The sequence below is a fragment of the Amaranthus tricolor genome, chromosome 2 (genome assembly GCF_026212465.1).
Source record: "Amaranthus tricolor cultivar Red isolate AtriRed21 chromosome 2, ASM2621246v1, whole genome shotgun sequence".
Lineage (NCBI taxonomy): Eukaryota > Viridiplantae > Streptophyta > Magnoliopsida > Caryophyllales > Amaranthaceae > Amaranthus > Amaranthus tricolor.
In genome coordinates, this window is record NC_080048.1 from 10,043,115 (window position 1) to 10,060,800 (window position 17,686).

The following is a 17,686-nucleotide window of genomic DNA, read 5'->3' on the forward strand; positions in this document are numbered from 1 at the left end:
CATCAAGGCCTCAAAAAAAATTGAAATCAATTCCTTGGTACGTCACTGTTTGTTCATTTGTTATGTTTTTAATTAATTTTTTAAAGTTAGTTGTTAGTTATGTTATTGCTAATTCCGATCCATAATTCGTTTACCATCTGTGCCGCATAAAGGCCCAGAACCTTGATCGTTATATGTATGTACTTCTATGTGTTTAATATTTCCTTAATTTTATTGACTTGAATTTTTAATCATAGTAATATAATTCACTTGGTTTTTTGTTTGCTTTTTCTCAGCCTGGATTATCCTGGAGATTATTACATTGATCGTGATCAAATGTATGTGTGTAATCTTTGCTTAATTTTAATATTTGATTTCATTTTGTTTACCTGTTCAACAGTTTATGTGTTTAATACTGTATTTGCTTAATTAATTTATTTACTTGGAATTTTATTACTAGTAAAATTGACTTGAATTTTGATTTTTTGATTTTGTTTATCTGTTTAATAGTGTTGATGAGGAGGAGGAGTCTGATACGTAAGTAATTGAATGAATGAGTGAATTTGTGTTGTTTTGTTTTATTTTTTGAACCCGATTTTATTTATTTCGTTACCCCTTCAGTGGGTATTTTTCTTTGTTTTGCTTTGTTTAGCCCTGGATATCTCGAAGGCCCTCCCAGAAGGGTGGCTACTCTTGCTAATTTGAATTTCTATAAGCCTCTTGCCGAAAAGGCGCTAACCTACTACAATTCTAAAGAGGTCAGTTTTTATTTTCCCTATTGTTTGTTTAGTGTCATACTGTCTTGGGCATTATCTGTTGATTATTTTTTTTCTCTTATATAGCCGATCGATTGTTTTGTATTCCTTTTATAGATTCACTTATAAAGTTCTTTATATGCAGTTGTTTTAAAGTTTTTTTTTTTTTGCATTGCTTACAATCTTTACCTCTTTGCTTGTGTCTCTTCTTTTGATGTTCCCACTGCTCCCCATTAGAAGTTGAATTAGTTTGGGGGGTTGACTCAGGTATCGATATCGACATACTCGGAAAACTGTGCGTTTACTAGCATCGGACCCGTCTCAATATGCAATTTTTATACCTAAAATGAAGTGTCCAATGTCCTAGTATCAAGGATTGGATATGGGTACGTGAACCAAAATGAAGAGTCGGAGTAACAAACTGATTGATTAGGCATATGTGTGTGTTCTGACCACCCTTTTCTTGAATTTCATTCTTGTTATTTATATATGCATTCTCAAGTTAATTTTATAATTCTACAAGCATAAGATTTATTTTTGCTTTAGTGTTGGAGAAGCACATCAATGCTTGTTTTAGGCTTGTGTAAAATTTTATTTGAATAGAAACAAAATTTAATTCAGTAGGCATTTTATTTTATATCTCATTGTTGAACTATTTTATGTACTTCATATTAACTCAAATATTAATACCATAGATGTGATCAATTACAATGACGAGTCTTTACAAATTTTGCTACGACCAATCTTGTGGGAATTGTGAAAGAAGTACTGATAATTCTGAATAGGGCGTGTGAGCTATTACGAGTCTTAAGTGTTTGATTTGATATGTTGTACTTTTGTGAAATATTTCCAATGGACTTATTGATACCCTAGGAGAGTGAGATGTAAGGATCATGGGCTATTTGAATTGATTGAAATTCTGCATGGACATTTGAGGTGTAAGGATCCTTACCTCATGCATTTCTTCCCTTTCCTCCCATGAAACCCACCCTAAAAAAACATTATCTCTTTAAAATCTTAAAGATTGTACCAATTTGAACTACTAATTCTACTCCAAACACAGTTGTGCAACTTTATCATAATATTTGAGATGTTTGTTGCAGTGCACAAATTTGTTGCTGAAGGAGGTACTTGTTGCAGATAGGCAGCACCAACCTGTAACAGTGGTGTGCATGAATTTCATCGCTCGTTCTGAAGATGATTCCAAGCTGTTTTATTTCTTTGCTAAACTTCAAGATGGTCCGTATCCTAATTATCATGATGTCAAGGAGATGTGCTTCGAGGAAGATTTTAAGGAGCCTCAACCTAGTGACTTTCAAGTCAAAGAGTTATGTTCGTTGGAAACACATGATTCCGGTAAGTCTCTTTATGTAGTTACAATGTTGCTCTGATTCTTCATTCTGACTCATGTACCCAGTCGTATTGTTGATGATCGGACATTGGTAGACACTTAGGACACTTTATTTATAGGTGTGAAATTGAATATTATAGACATGTTCGATACTTGGAAACATACCAGTATCGGAGTCCAAGTAACATAGTGTAGAAACGTATACATGAGTTTTCAGTGAAGTATTGAATAGGATATATTGAAGAAATGAAATCAGTCACATGAACATTCATTTATTAAATTAATACCATGGAATGAACATCATCGAGTATTTATGGAACATAATCAGTATTTATGGATGGTTGTTCATTGCTTATCTTATCTCATATGGCAAAGGATATTCTTGTTCATTGCCTATCATACTTTTTGATTTAGTGACTTACTGTCGCTATTATTATGTGAGAATTGAGGACTTGTGTTGTTGATTTTGTTCTCTTACCCTCTTACATATATCATTTGAAAGATAGAAAAAAAATATAAATAAAATTCTATTTTCGAACTTTTTCACCAAGTCATTGTATCCAAACAAGTTGTCAAACAATAATGTATGTATCATGTACTGCAGATTATTCGCAGAGTATTGCTAGCAGAGCTTGGGGTTACAAGGTTGTTTATCCGCAAGGTTATTTCTTGAGATTTTGAGCATGTCAAGATTAAAACCAAATTTGTAATCTTAATGATCATAACGGTCAAATTCTACTACTTTTTTAACTGCTTATGAGACATGTTCTTGCACATCACTATGTAGGGAACTGAATGTAGTTTTTATTCTCTTAATTTTACCGTTTTTCTGGGTTGTTTGAGTTGTAGATTACCTTTTGATTTTCTCATCTAGTTTTTTATTTTCCTTTCATCTTCAATTTTTTTCCTCTTAAAAGACTAATACAAATATTAGGGTACTATACTTCAATGTATTTTGGAACTTAATCAGTATTTATGGTTGTTCATTGCTTATCTTATCTCATATGGCAAAGGATATTCTTGTTGAAAATATTAGGTTTTTATTTGCCTATCATACTTTTTGATTTAGTGACTTACTGTCGCTATTATTATGTGAGAATTGAGGACTTGTGTTGTTGATTTTGTTCTCTTACCCTCTTACATATATCATTTGAGATTTTGAGCATGTCAGGATTAAAACCAAATTTGTAATCTTAATGATCATAATGGTCAAATTCTACTACTTTTTTAACTGCTTATGAGACATGTTCTTGCACTTCACTATGTAGGGAACTGAATGTAGTTTGTATTCTCTTAATTTTGGTTCGGACACATACACTTTTTTAGAAATTAAAATTTTTCTAAACTTATTTTGGGAATTCTTTAAAAAAAATGAAGGAAAAAATTATCTATAATAATCCAACTTTTTTATGATTTCCCTACAATTATCCAACCTATTGATTAACTATGAACAATCCCAATTTTAGGGGTTTTTGTCTTGAGTAACCCGATGACCTGCTATAGTAGGTAATTCACTAAAATAGTAAACTAAAAATTAATTTAATATTAGAAAATTTTCAAAAATTTACATACAAAATTTTCTGAATAATAAAAAAATCATAAAATTTTTAAAACATTTTTTTAACATTTTTTTGATATTTTATTTTAATTTATATTTTTTTATAAAAACAAAACTTGTTATTGCAAGTCATTTGGTTACCGGGTTTACTTTACGAAAATACCCTTTAAAGTTGAGATTATTCATGGTTAATCAATAGGTGAGATTATTGTAGGAAAATCATGAATAGATTGGATTATTATAGATAATTTTTCCAAAAATTTATGTCAAAAAGGGTATGACTTTGGACTAATGAAAAGAAAACTGAATGTTTTTTGGTTTGACTTGGTTTTGATAGAAACCAAACCGTAATCCAAACTTTCATCCCTACGATTTCAAGCATTTTCTCAAGTTGGAGCTACTTAATGCTCGAAAGTTCCAAAAACGCTTAAAACCCCTTAAAATTGCAACTTAGTACGTAATTTCAAGCATATGACTATGATTTTGAATTCTAACCATGTCAACACAATAATATATACCAAATAGCGTTGTGTGTCAAGTTTCGTGCAAAACAAATCAAGTTTGAGCTACTTTATGCGCAAAAGTGCCAAAAACGCTTAAAAACCCTTAAAATCGCAACTTAGCACGTAATTTCAAGCATATGACTAGGATTTTCAATTCTAACCATTTCAACACAATAATATATACCAAATGGTGTTGTGTGCCCTGTTTCATACAAAACAAACCAAGTTTGAGCTTCTTTATGCGCGAAAGTGCCAAAAACAAATACGTCAAGATCATCAAACATCAAGTGAATAACAAAATGCAGCTAAGTCCTCGATAGCACAAATAATTGGTAGCTACGGCCTGGATCGGAACCTGAAACTAATTCCTGCAAAATCCTATCATCCATAAAATTGTGGTGGGAGTCGTCACCCCGCCAATGTTTATGCTCGAGCTGTAGCTAACTCCCTGTCTAACACCGCATTTATACGTGCCGGCTAACATGGGCGCCGGGATTTTACATGTCGGTCCATGATTTGACATTACCTTACTATCATGGTCATTCAACCAATAATCAGATAATTTCACATAAGTTCATCACATTTTCGTTATTACATGCTAACTTTAACTTTATTCAACTTAGGTGAGAATTTCTTTTATTTAATATAGTTACTACCATAGACTTAAATTTTACCTCTAGGCCCTTGTGATTCATATATTAATCTTTACTCATTATATTTTATTTATCACTCTATATTTAATAGTTTCCTCATTTATTACCAAAAAGTTTACTTATTATTTTGTTAATAGTCTTCTCTTTAATATTTTCCATTAGTAGCTTATAAAATTTATTTTTCTTGAAATAAACTCCTAAAATCGATATTACCTAACTTAGAATCAATACAACTTATTCTTTTCGGATAATTAATTATTTTATTTATAACTCCAAGTTAAATGGTAATCTTAGGATAAGTTTTCCAAATCCAACAATTTCACAAAAGTCAACGTTTCAAGTTTTAGACAAACAAGTAACTTTATTAAGTTTACAAAAAAAATTAATATTTTAGCAAATAATCATAAAACTTGGAACTTCTCAATAATTAATATCTCTAGTTATAAAAACAGAGTGACACTTACAAATTTTTCACAAAAATCCATATTTCACGTGAACTTTGTAATTTTTATGAAAATTCAATATTTTTAGTTGTAAAGCAAGTAAAACTTTATTACTTCACAAAAATCATTATTTTAATTAAACTTTATAATTTTCAAGAAAATCAATGTTTTAGATATAAAGCGGATAAAAACTTTATTTTTTTGACATTTTCATAAAAATCAATATTTCACTCATAATTTAAGAGACAAATTTCTTATAATACTTTCACATTTTGTACCTAAATTTTCGCTCAAATAGTAAACTTAAAAATTATTTTGTACGACTAATTTATTTAATATCATAAAAGTTATGTTTATTATAATTTCTCATATATTCAAAGAAACACTTTAAATGCTTATAAAAAGTTATACACAAATATATTTTAAACTTATTATGGATACTTAGTAACTTATAGTATTTAATTAAAACGCTTTTTTTCTATTATATATAAACTAATTTGGTCGAATGGCTTAGGTACTTTTGGAGTATTAATTTTCCACTTATAAACAACTTAATTTATTTTATTGTAGTATATCCTAAATTTAAATAATTAACATAATCATTAAAAAAAATTAAAACTTTTACACAATAACTTGAAAATTTGATATAACATTAAGGATATCATAAATATCAAATAAAATTCTAATAACAACTTTTTTAATATAATCCTAGTTAATATAACATGTTCATAAAAAACTACTCACAACTTATTAAAATTATTTAAAACTAACATAAACATATTAAAAATAAATTCTAGTATAAACATACTTAATTATAATAACAATCCTAATATAGCACATAACCCATAAACATACTAACACAAATTTATACATAAGTAAAACTTAATTTTAGTTCTAGCATAATAATCCACCCAACTTTGTAACATGTTGAAAATTTATTAAACAACATACTAACAATATTTTTAGTATAACACTAGATAGATACCCGTGCCATGCACGGAGATTAAAAAAATTTGAGTTAATTTTATACTTGTATTATAATTTTTTTAAAGGTTATTAGTTAGTATTTTAAATATTATATATATATATATATATATATATATATATATATATATATATATATATATATATATATTATTGAATATTTAATTTTTTGTTCAATAAAATTAGGAAAATAATAAATGGTAATACAAAATTTATCATTAATAACTTAAGTTCGTTACAATAATTAAATAATTACAACTAAATCAAAATTTTTACCATAAAAATGGCTTCATAACTTCAATATAGATCACCTTGTAACTATATTGTATGAAACACCTTGCAATATATATATATATATATATATATATATATATATATATATATATATATATATATATATATATATATATATATATATATATGTATATATATATATATATATGTATATATATATATATATATATATATATATATATGTATATATATATATATATATATATATATATATATATATATATATATATATATATGTGTATATATATATATATATATATATATATATATATATATATATATATATATATATGTATATATATATATATATATATGTATATATATATATATATATATATATATATATATATATATATATATATATATATATATATATATATATATATATATATATATATATATATATATATATATATAATATATATTGATTAGTTATATTAATAATAAAATTATCAAAAGGAAATTACTTAAAGAATATGAACGCGTAATTTTTTACCTCATAAGTTTTGAAATACTTCTTTATATACCACATTGTCAGTAGACGACGACGACGACGTAGTTGTTTGATTATCTTTGTCAACAATAAGAATTTTAAGTCCTTTCTTACTTCTCACTCTTGATACGGCAACATAAAGTTGTCCATGACTGAATACAGGTTTAGGCAAAAATAATCCAACATGACTCAATGATTGTCCTTGACTTTTATTAATAGTCATCGCAAAACAAAGCATCAAAGGAAATTGTCTTCTTTGAAGTCTAATTGGGAGCTGTGTGGTATCTGTTGGAGTCAATGTTATCCTTGGTATGAAAACCTTTTCTCCTTTATTGCATCCCGTAAGAATAGTTGCCTCGACAATGTGATCTCCAAGCTGGTTGACTACCAATCGTGTGCCATTACACAATCCAGCTGATTGATCAATGTTTCTAAGCATCATAACAGGAGCACCAACCTTCAATTTCAGCTCATGATTTGGAAGGCCAAAGCACTTAATACTGTTTAAGTACTCTACAGAAAATGAATCGACATCAGACTCAAAACATCCATCTGCTTTATTTATAGAATCAGAACTTAAGTAAACCTTTTCGTCCCCAGGTAATAATGAAAGAACATATTCATTCACTTTCCCAACAATATCATTTGTAGGACAAAGTATGACCCTTTCTTGAAAAAAGTTTGTGTCACTTAAGTTCTCCTGTATGGATGGATATGTACTTTCAACTATGGCACCAATAGGATCTACAACATCCTTGATGAGAAATTGATCAGGAATATCAATAATGGCTTCTCCATCATTAGGTTCTCCTAGTATGCCATCACCAATCTTTAAAATCCAATCAGCGAAATCCTTTAAATCATTATCATCAACAGACTGAGTTTGCAACCTCATATTCTTTGTAAGCCTTAAAACCTTACACGAATGCCAAATGTAAGAAGAGTTTAATGATGCAAAAACTATATCTTGTCGTGTTCCTTTTGGAATAACTGGTAATACCTGCCTAAAATCACCTCCAAAAACAACTACCTTACCAGCAAATGGAGAGTCCGAAGCAATACCATTTGAATCTCGTAAAGCGTCTCGCATACTCCTGTCTAAAGCTTCAAAACAATATTTGTTCGTCATAGGGGCTTCGTCCCAAATGATGAGCTTAGTCTTATTTAGCAAAGAGGTTAAATCGCTACCGGAGTAATACCTCTACACATAGAATCAGGAGTGGCAATCAAAGGAATTCCAAATCTTGAATGTGCAGTTCTTCCTCCTGGCAGTAATAGAGAAGCAATACCACTTGAAGCAACAGGAAGGACAATATCCCCTTTTGATCGAATAGCTGCACACAAAGTTCTCCACATAAATGTTTTACCAGTTCCGCCATGCCCATAAAGGAAAAAAGCACCACCTTTATTATCATTCATAGCCTGCATAATATCATCATATATGATCCGTTGTTCAGCAGTCAAACATTGAAATAACTGCTCATGCTCTATGCGTAGTGCTTCTCTATCATAACTTAACTCATCAGCTATGAGTCTATTAAAACTATGCTGAATTATTAATTCATCTGGAAGTAGCTCATTGCTATAATTGCGTAGTGAACAACCATTATTCTGCAGAATCTTCTCAATATCAACTAATGCATAGCATTTCAATTGTTCATCACTAAGCTTCAAATCTATAATCATCACTTAGAAATTAATATAATACTTAATGGTTAAACATGATTAATAAAGCTATTTCTTAATTAAATTAAATAATAAAAAAAATTACCGGGAAATCGAAGTATCATGCGTTGCCTATATAGTACATCTTCTAAAAGCACATGCCATGTACTGTTCCATACAAATTCAGGTCTGGATATACTATTAGACATAAGCAAAATGGCAAATAATTTTCTTAAGTAGTGTGCAGATCCCCAAAAACTTGCCTCTAATATACCATTAATATATTCTTTATCATCATCTAACAAACCCATTGCATAGCAAGAATCTTTAAAGGTAGGGTAGAGAACACCATTTATGGTACGAATATCTTCAAAACTTGTTGGGCCCTTAACATAGTTCAAAAGTGTGCGTAAGTAATATCGTTCCCCACATCCTGGAGATACATGATAAAGTCTACCGATAGAAAAACCTCTCTTACGAATGGTCCACTCACGCTCTTTTCTCTTCCAAACAAATTTTCCCGGAAATTCAAAATACCGAAGTTCTCTAGCTTCTTCAAATCTAGAATTACATTCCATTCAAGCCAAAAACATTGACTTATCAACCAAAGGTTTATTCAAGACATTTTCAATTGTTTCATTTTCATTGAACACAACAGTTTGTTCTCCTGGTAGGTGAAAATTCAGTCTCTCAACAGAAGGATGCCTATAGTGAATCTCGAAGGCAAAAATTCTCCAAATAGCCTCACAAGCCGAAACATAACGACAATCATAATATTCTTTGATCTCGTCGATAGTATTATCATCGGCATTCTCATTTCGTTTCCTAACTAATCCTGCTGTTACTCTATCATTACCCTTATTAATGTACTTGAATAAATATTTAATTGCCCGAGACTGATTGCACCACTCTACATTTATGTGTGCCTGATATTTCAAAAGTAACGTAGGGTTATAAGGAACAACAAAACGATTATCAATCGACACATTGTTTTTGTCCACAGTAGCGGAGTAGCCCCCGTATCCCTTCTCCTGTACACAGGATATCCTTCATCACTTAGTACTGTAGTATTGTTGAATTGTTTTGGATATCTTTTACTACAGCTTCTATCTCTCATATACGGTGAATTTAAATTTAAGGTACCACATGGACCATGTATCATAAAGTCTTTTACATTCTCGTACAAAATGAGAAAAAGATTTTTATCTGGAATCTCTGCAGATATTATGTTGTCTACATCTTCTATTCTTGGAATTTTATCGTCTCGATGCAGAAATAATACAATGTGTGCATGTGGTAGTCCTGTTTTTTGAAATTCAACACTATAGACAACTGCAAATAAATTAAAATTAGAAGCATGTTAAATAAATTAAATCTTCTTCAATATTTATCTATAAAACGAACGAAGCAAAGTAAGTAACAAACCTGCATTGGCTTTGCCAAACAAACTTCCTTTTGTAATATCTTTCAACAACTGGTCCAATTTAAGCTTGAATACTCGACAAAGTATATCTGGTCTATCTTCAGGACGCAAATTTCTCTTCTTAACGAATCTAGATATTTCAGGCCATTTGGAATTACACGTGAATGTAATGACCAGGTCCGGATATCCATATGTCTTGCAAATTCCCATAGCATCATGATATAGTTCAGTCATAAAACGATCACCTCCATGGAAGGTAGATGGCAACACAACACGACGACCAGTATTAGATAAATCTGGAATACCATTAGAATTTGAATCAAGCAGGCTATTATAATTTTCAGCCCTTAATAGCGTTTGATTTTTACGGACAAAAAATAGCCTTTCTGATTCAATCATTGTCCACCCATACGATAAACTGTTGAAATAATTTTCCAGATCGTAAAATTGTATCTGCTTCATTTTCCCTATCCATCAGTCTATAGGCAAACCATTCATGCATGGTTAATTTGATCCTTTGATTAGAATTCGATGAAGAGTAAGACTCCAATCCTCTATGATTTATACCAATTCTATACCCATCTTCTCCATATACAAAAATTAAGGGATATTGTAAAGCTAGATATGAGGGGTGCAACTCACTAATACGCTTCAATAATCCACTTCGATTCTCAATAATTATGTCTCTCTCTTCACACGAACTGCCAATATCTCTTACAATAAGGGCAGCTACTTCAGATGCAGATGGCATATTATATGTCCGACCATCTGTAGCTCTTTTCCCAATCAACTTTAATTGAATGTTAACCTCATTATTCAAGTCAATTCTGTCTCTTGCCATTCTGTATACCTTAGCATACGGGTTAAATTCATCAATCATTTGTTTTAATTTTTCCAACAAAACATCATCAAATTTTTTCGTAGTTTTAGAACTGAAATGAATGGTCAAAAATACATTAATATATTTTACTTAAACATAAATTATAATATTAAAAAATAATTTATTGTAAATTACCTAAAAGCACGTTTTTTGTTTTCAATCTCATTTTCAGTATCTACGATGTATAATTGTTGAAACTTTGCTGTATTTCCTTCTGTTGGCAACAAACTACCAATTCTATGGTAATTTTGACCTCCTAGTCTAAAACAATATGGCCCTCGACCTTTGTTAACAGTATTATCTACTCGACCTCCCATTGATGTAAATGCAAACATCATGTTGAACGCACGTATATTTTCAACAAAATATCTACTCCTAGAATCTTTCCTGCTCAATAAATCCTCCAAAAATCTCGGTGGATTTTTAAGTGTAGGAATTTGAACTTTGCCTTTCATACAGCATAATGAAAACTTTGCATTTTTCAATGATCCATCCTTCCGCGCTCTTTCGTTTAGGCCAAACAATACTCACATTTAAAGTCAGGATCTCCAACATCAAAATACACTGTAAAAAGAATATTACACATTAAATATTAATAAATTACTAAAAGCTAATTTATATATATATATATATATATATATATATATATATATATATATATATATATATATATATATATATATATATATATATATATATATATATATATATATATATATATATATATATATATATATATATATATATATATATATATATATATATATATATATATATATATATATGTATTACCTTCAACATCTGTTCTTGTAAATTTTTCATCATCTAAAAAAATAAATAAAAATTAATTTTATTAGTATGATGTACAAAGTAATGTATAAGTTCACTGCATATTTTTTTCTTAACTCAAAAATTTATATGACATCAACTCTATTTAATATTGGGATATTATAGAACCTTATACATAACACTTACCTATATCAATACTATTTTCTAAATGAGAATCATTTACCTCAAGAACGTTGGTTGTATGTCTTTTGATGAAATTTCTACCAATAGTATACTTTCCAGCCCGAGTAAGTTTGTTTGAGCATACTTGAGGATAAGTGGGTATAGAATGCGCCGTTGATTTTTGTAATTGCGATAAATCAACTACTATAAATCAAAGAATAAAAAACTATTATTAATAAAAGTCATAAGTCTATTAACAAAATGTACATTAATTATTTTTTTCATCATACTTACAATCCATATTAAAACTGGTAATATTTTTTAGTCATGTGAGAATTACCTGAAAATAAACCTTCATTGTCTGGGTTATAGGCTTGGTGCGCAGTATGACGACGTTTTGAACGTGGATGAGAAAAATCGACTGTACAAATGATAAAATATTAGATATAAAATATAATTCCTAAACATTAAAAATTATATTTTATAAAATATTTATATGCTAAATTGTAAACTATTTAATTCATTATTGTTATCCCATTTGATTTTCGAACAATATTTATCAATCATTCTTACACCATCCTTAACAAATAACAATGATCCAATTATAAAGATTATGAAATTATTTATTTATTTCCCCTTTCCTAAAGATCATCTTTTAATCTATTTTTATTAAAAGTAATTTTTTTTTAACATGTAATCATTTATAATCAAGTATAATTAATGATATTTAAGATTAAAATGATTGATTGAAAAATATATCAAAATCACATAAGACAATAATAATGGATAAGAGAAAATAGCAAAGTGTGATATTATTTGATTCGTCTAGATTTAATTTTTATTAATACAATTTTTTACAATATTAAATTATCTCCAATCATAAATATTAGTAATTCAAACAATATATTAATTTGTTTATAAAATAAATGAAAAAACAATAACAGAAAATACCGACGTGGGTATCAGAAAATGTAATAGCTCAATGCTAATAATAATTACCTTAACCTGCTTATCAATTAACTCTTTAGCAGTAACTTGTAATTCTTTCTTCACTTGTGAATCAAAAAGAACAAAAGTGGATTGCCCAACACCATCCGAAACACGCACAAAAATCTTGTACCTTTAATTCACATTGATGGAATTTAGATTAGTTGAGTGTATTGTTGAAATTTTACTTGTTTTACTTGTTAATCAATAGAAGTCAAAAGCCAAAAATTTTATGTAAATTATTTACCTTGGCCAAACAATTAGAATAGGTACTTTGCATGTAAGACAACTCATGGAACCATCTGACTCTTTTTGAACAGCATGATAGCATTTGTAACATGATGAATAAGACCATTCGTGCTCACAATCAATAGATGTGATTGTGCCATATGTGACATAGTAACCTTCCTGTAGTTTACAATTTGCATACAATTCAGTGGTTTAGTTTTGTATTTAAGATTCTTATAAATTAAAGTTGTAAATATAACCTTTTGCAGCAGCACTATATCCTTCAATTGCACAGCCTCGTGATTATGAAGAAATATTAACTCTGATGATTTTAAACTGTGATTAGACTTATCAAGCAATGATCGTTGAATTATTGAACCGTCGTTGAGTTTCCTTCTGTTGAATGAAATAAAACAGTAATTGATGGTGCATTTTGTTAGGTATTTTAATTTGGTACATGTTTAATTTGGGGCTTGGTATTAATTTCTAGATTTTTCAGATGCACACATTTACTAATCCCCAATGCATAATTAAATAAGTTTTAAATGATTTTTATACCTGTTTTTAAATTCATGCACTTCATGAATATCAGGTTCAATGGTGAGTCACGTTATGAACATTGAATTGGTCAATGATGTCGTACCTAATACATATGGATAAAGAGTTATTAAATAAGATAAGTATTTTCTTAATCATGCAACATTCAATTAGGTATTTTAAAATGATTATTACCTCTCCATAATTTGACTTTTGCATATTGAATAATAATCACAAAAGATTTATTATTCTCTGGTTTGGATACGTAACTATAAATTTCCTCTGCATATTGTTCCCAAAACCTTCCTGAAATTTGGTTGTTCCTACATCGAACACAAGGTTTAAATAATTATTTAATCTCAATTTTTCTGTAATTTAATTTTAATAAAATATGATATTAAAATGACTTACTCCTCATCAATCAGTTCAAGGTTGATTTATAATTTGAAACCATCATTTACATTACTATATGCAGTTACTTCTGCAATTATGTCTGTGTAGAAGAAGTAAAAGGTCAATATTTATGCTATTTAATGTTTTGCAATCAGTTCAATGTATTAGAATTGTTGGTAAACCTGTCAATACTGTTGTGTCATATTTCAAAGCAAGTATGTCATTGAAATTGGGAAAATTAAATCGGTCTGCTGGAATTGTTATGTCATTGCATCTTCTTATGACAGAGTTCTTGAGAAAAATTATCTTGTGATTGTGTTTAGTTGGTTTATAGTCTCCAATATTTTCGGTCACTTTAAACCTTGTGATATAGTAATGTTCTCCCTCCTTGATTTTATCTTGATGAGCAGATAATACATACTTTGAGATAATAGCTTGAATTCTAGTACCCTGTAAATTAACATTTTTTCATCAGTTAAATAAATAGTAAATAAAACCAAAACATGTACGATAGTCTATTATGTAAAACATGAATTTGCTAAACCTCTTCATCAATAAGAATTGTATGGATGCCGTTCACTTCACCATTCTGTTCATATGTTTTCCATTGATAAATTGCTTTGATTTTTATTCTCCATGTTCCGGTTTCTCCCACAATATTTCTAATCATGTGGTAGCTTTGAGCCATAGGAATAATTTGTGATAAAAAACTGAAATGAATGACAAAGGGCTAAAATTATTGAAGTGTTTGATAGGTGAATGCCAAAGGGCTAAAATTTTTGGAGTTTGATAGGTGAATGACAAAAGGTTAAAATTCTTCATGCATTTATAGCATGAAAGCAGGGTTCAATAATCCTAAAATTTTCTGTAATGTTATTTTTGTATTATTCTCCAAGTTAATTTTGTTCTATTTCCAAATTAAAATCTCTGAAAATAAAATCTTCTCAATTTTCCCCAAATAGAACCCTAAAAATCAAATTTGGACTTCACTGTAATTTTATTGCTTCTCTTATGACTTGTCTGATTTAATATCTAAAATCAGTATAATAATTATTAATAATTTCTGTATTTTAGGAAATGATATTGTAATTATACAGAATTTATTGACAATATTACAGGAAATTTGTAATTATATATTTTATATTGACAATGTTACAGAAAATTAGGTGTTGGTTGTTAATAATTTCTGTATTTTAGGAAATGATATTGTAATTATACAGAATTTATTGACAATATTACAGAAAATATGTAATTATATAATTTATATTGACAATATTACAGAAAATTACAGATTGGTTGTAAATAATTTCTGTATTTAGGAAATGATATTGTAATTATACAGAATTAATGACAATATTACAGAAAATATGTAATTATATATTTTATAATTACAGTATTACAGAAAATTTTAGAAGATAACGTTTATGTATTTCAGCATTCATATGGGCGGGAAACTAATGAAGGACAGGCTGACATGTGTCAGTCTGTTTCTTCATTAGTATAATTAATGATACTTAGTATAAACATAATCATAAATTCATCAACCAAATTTTCTTAATTAATCATGCCCAATATATTTCATACTTTGCATATTATAAAGTAAATATAATGTAAAATTTCCACATAAAAAGTAGAGTAATAAATTATACCATACTATCATCAAGGATTACTACTAAATACAAATTCAGAAAATGGATTGTGTGATCCTCCAAGCTCCAATGCTCCAAAGCCCAATACTCTAAAATGATAATCTTCAAGTACCCAAAATTATACCCAATTATGCTTCTTCTTCTTGATTTTCTTCAACTAATTAATTTTAGGGAATTAGTATATGACTTTATAAAGTGAATTTAGGAGAAAATGGAGAAAAAATTAGTGGGTTTATTTTGCACAAAGGCCACGTCTAACAAGAGGGAAAACATAGGTTGATTTTTCTTCCCACTTTTGCAAGATTGACTATGTAGTTAAATAGGCTAAGTTAAGGTATGGTTGTTGAGATATTTTGATAAAGAAAATCAAGTAAACATGGCCTATGTTGCTAGAATAACCTCTAAGATAAGGAGGGTATCGTGTTGGGATTATTTTTTTTCCAATTTGGTTTACTTGCATAAGTAAACAAGATTAAAATATTGGATAGGTTTTGAGTTATTAGTATTAGGTAGTTAGGATTAGTTTAGGTGTAAAAACAAGCTTAAAAGTGTAATTAAATTTAGTATTATAATTACACTAGTTTTAAAATAGTTTAAGTGAAAGTGTTAACTTCGTTAAAATAATTGTTAACGGAATTAATTAGGAATTAAGCATATAAAACGTAAAGCTTTAGTGAATCGTAAGTTAATTAAATAATTTTGAAAATTTTGTAGTATATAAATTAGTATTTAAAACTTTTGGGCTCAAAAAGAATATTTTAGAAATTTAAAATTTTGAGTTCGAAATAATTTAAAGAAATCAGACACGTATTGAAAATTTAAAGGAGTATCGAATTGTATATAAGAATTGAATCTTGAGGAAATAATGTTATGATGACTAAACTATATTGGAGTTAAGGATTATGAATTAAGAATTTATTGGGAAAAATTAATCGGATGATTAATGGGAAATTTCGAGTCTGTTACAATTTGTTTACCCAAACTTCATGCAGCATTGAAGAAAAATTACCAACACAATAAGAAAACAACATATATAAGAATCTTTCTTTGAACAATGAATAAATGTAAATCAAAAATTAAAAAGAAGAATAATTCAACTATATCACCCAAAATCAGAGGGTTTTGATTTTGGTTTCTTTGAAAAAGTTGAGAAACAATGTTGATCAAGAATTAGAATTGGATTAGTGCATTATATAACTAACAAGAATTAGAATCAACGAGAATAAGAATCAAAATTCAGATTTTGGCTATAATTGATAATTGATTAAGTGCATTGTAACACCCCGAGATTTTTATAACGCTATTAATTAATATTTTAAATAACTTTTGGAGATTTTACAATTATATATTAAATTGTTTGAATTTGTTTTAATAAATTTCTTTCATATCTGAAAATAAATATTAACACATTTATACTAAAAATAAATTACGATTTCTAAGATGAAGAGGTTTGAATTATATGATTATAATTGTATCAAAAATAAAAGTACGAGTAAAACGAATGTGTGTTTTTCTTAGTTGGGCCTTATGAGACAATTAATCTAGGAAATTAATTAATTAATTAATTAAATGAGTTAGGGTTTTACTTTTTAAGTGAGACCAGACCCTTTAATGAGCCGCACACTTCCTCCCTTCTCCCTTCCCTCTCTCAATTCCTTTTCCCTCTCACTCACGGTTCAGTCCACAAACAACCAAGCAGCAGCAGTTCCTCCCTTCCCCACCAGCAAACAGCCGACAACACCTCACAAACAGCCAGCAACAGCCCTCCACGCAACCAGCCAGCAGCAGCCCGGTTTCCTCCCTCCTAGCAGCAGCCACGGCTGCCTTTTTGTCCCCCAATAGCAGCAGGCTGCTGTAACACCAAGTATAGCACCACCACGCAGCTTTCCTCCACCATTTTGTGCTCCACTCCACCACAACTACCACCTATACCTTCACCCATTTCTAGTTCCCCCTTTGT

At 28.9% G+C, this 17,686-nt stretch overlaps 1 long non-coding RNA gene and 1 pseudogene across 1 annotated transcript; one reads left to right on the forward strand and one right to left on the reverse strand.

Moving 5' to 3' along the window:
- On the forward strand, window positions 1-658 carry LOC130805306 (uncharacterized). The gene is made up of 4 exons (XR_009040183.1): window positions 1-37; window positions 276-317; window positions 490-516; window positions 632-658. It is a non-coding gene; the product is annotated as an uncharacterized LOC130805306 (long non-coding RNA).
- A 6,339-nt stretch (window positions 659-6,997) lies between these two features.
- On the reverse strand, window positions 6,998-17,668 carry LOC130805492 (uncharacterized; annotated as a pseudogene).
- Window positions 17,669-17,686: the final 18 nt, after the last annotated feature.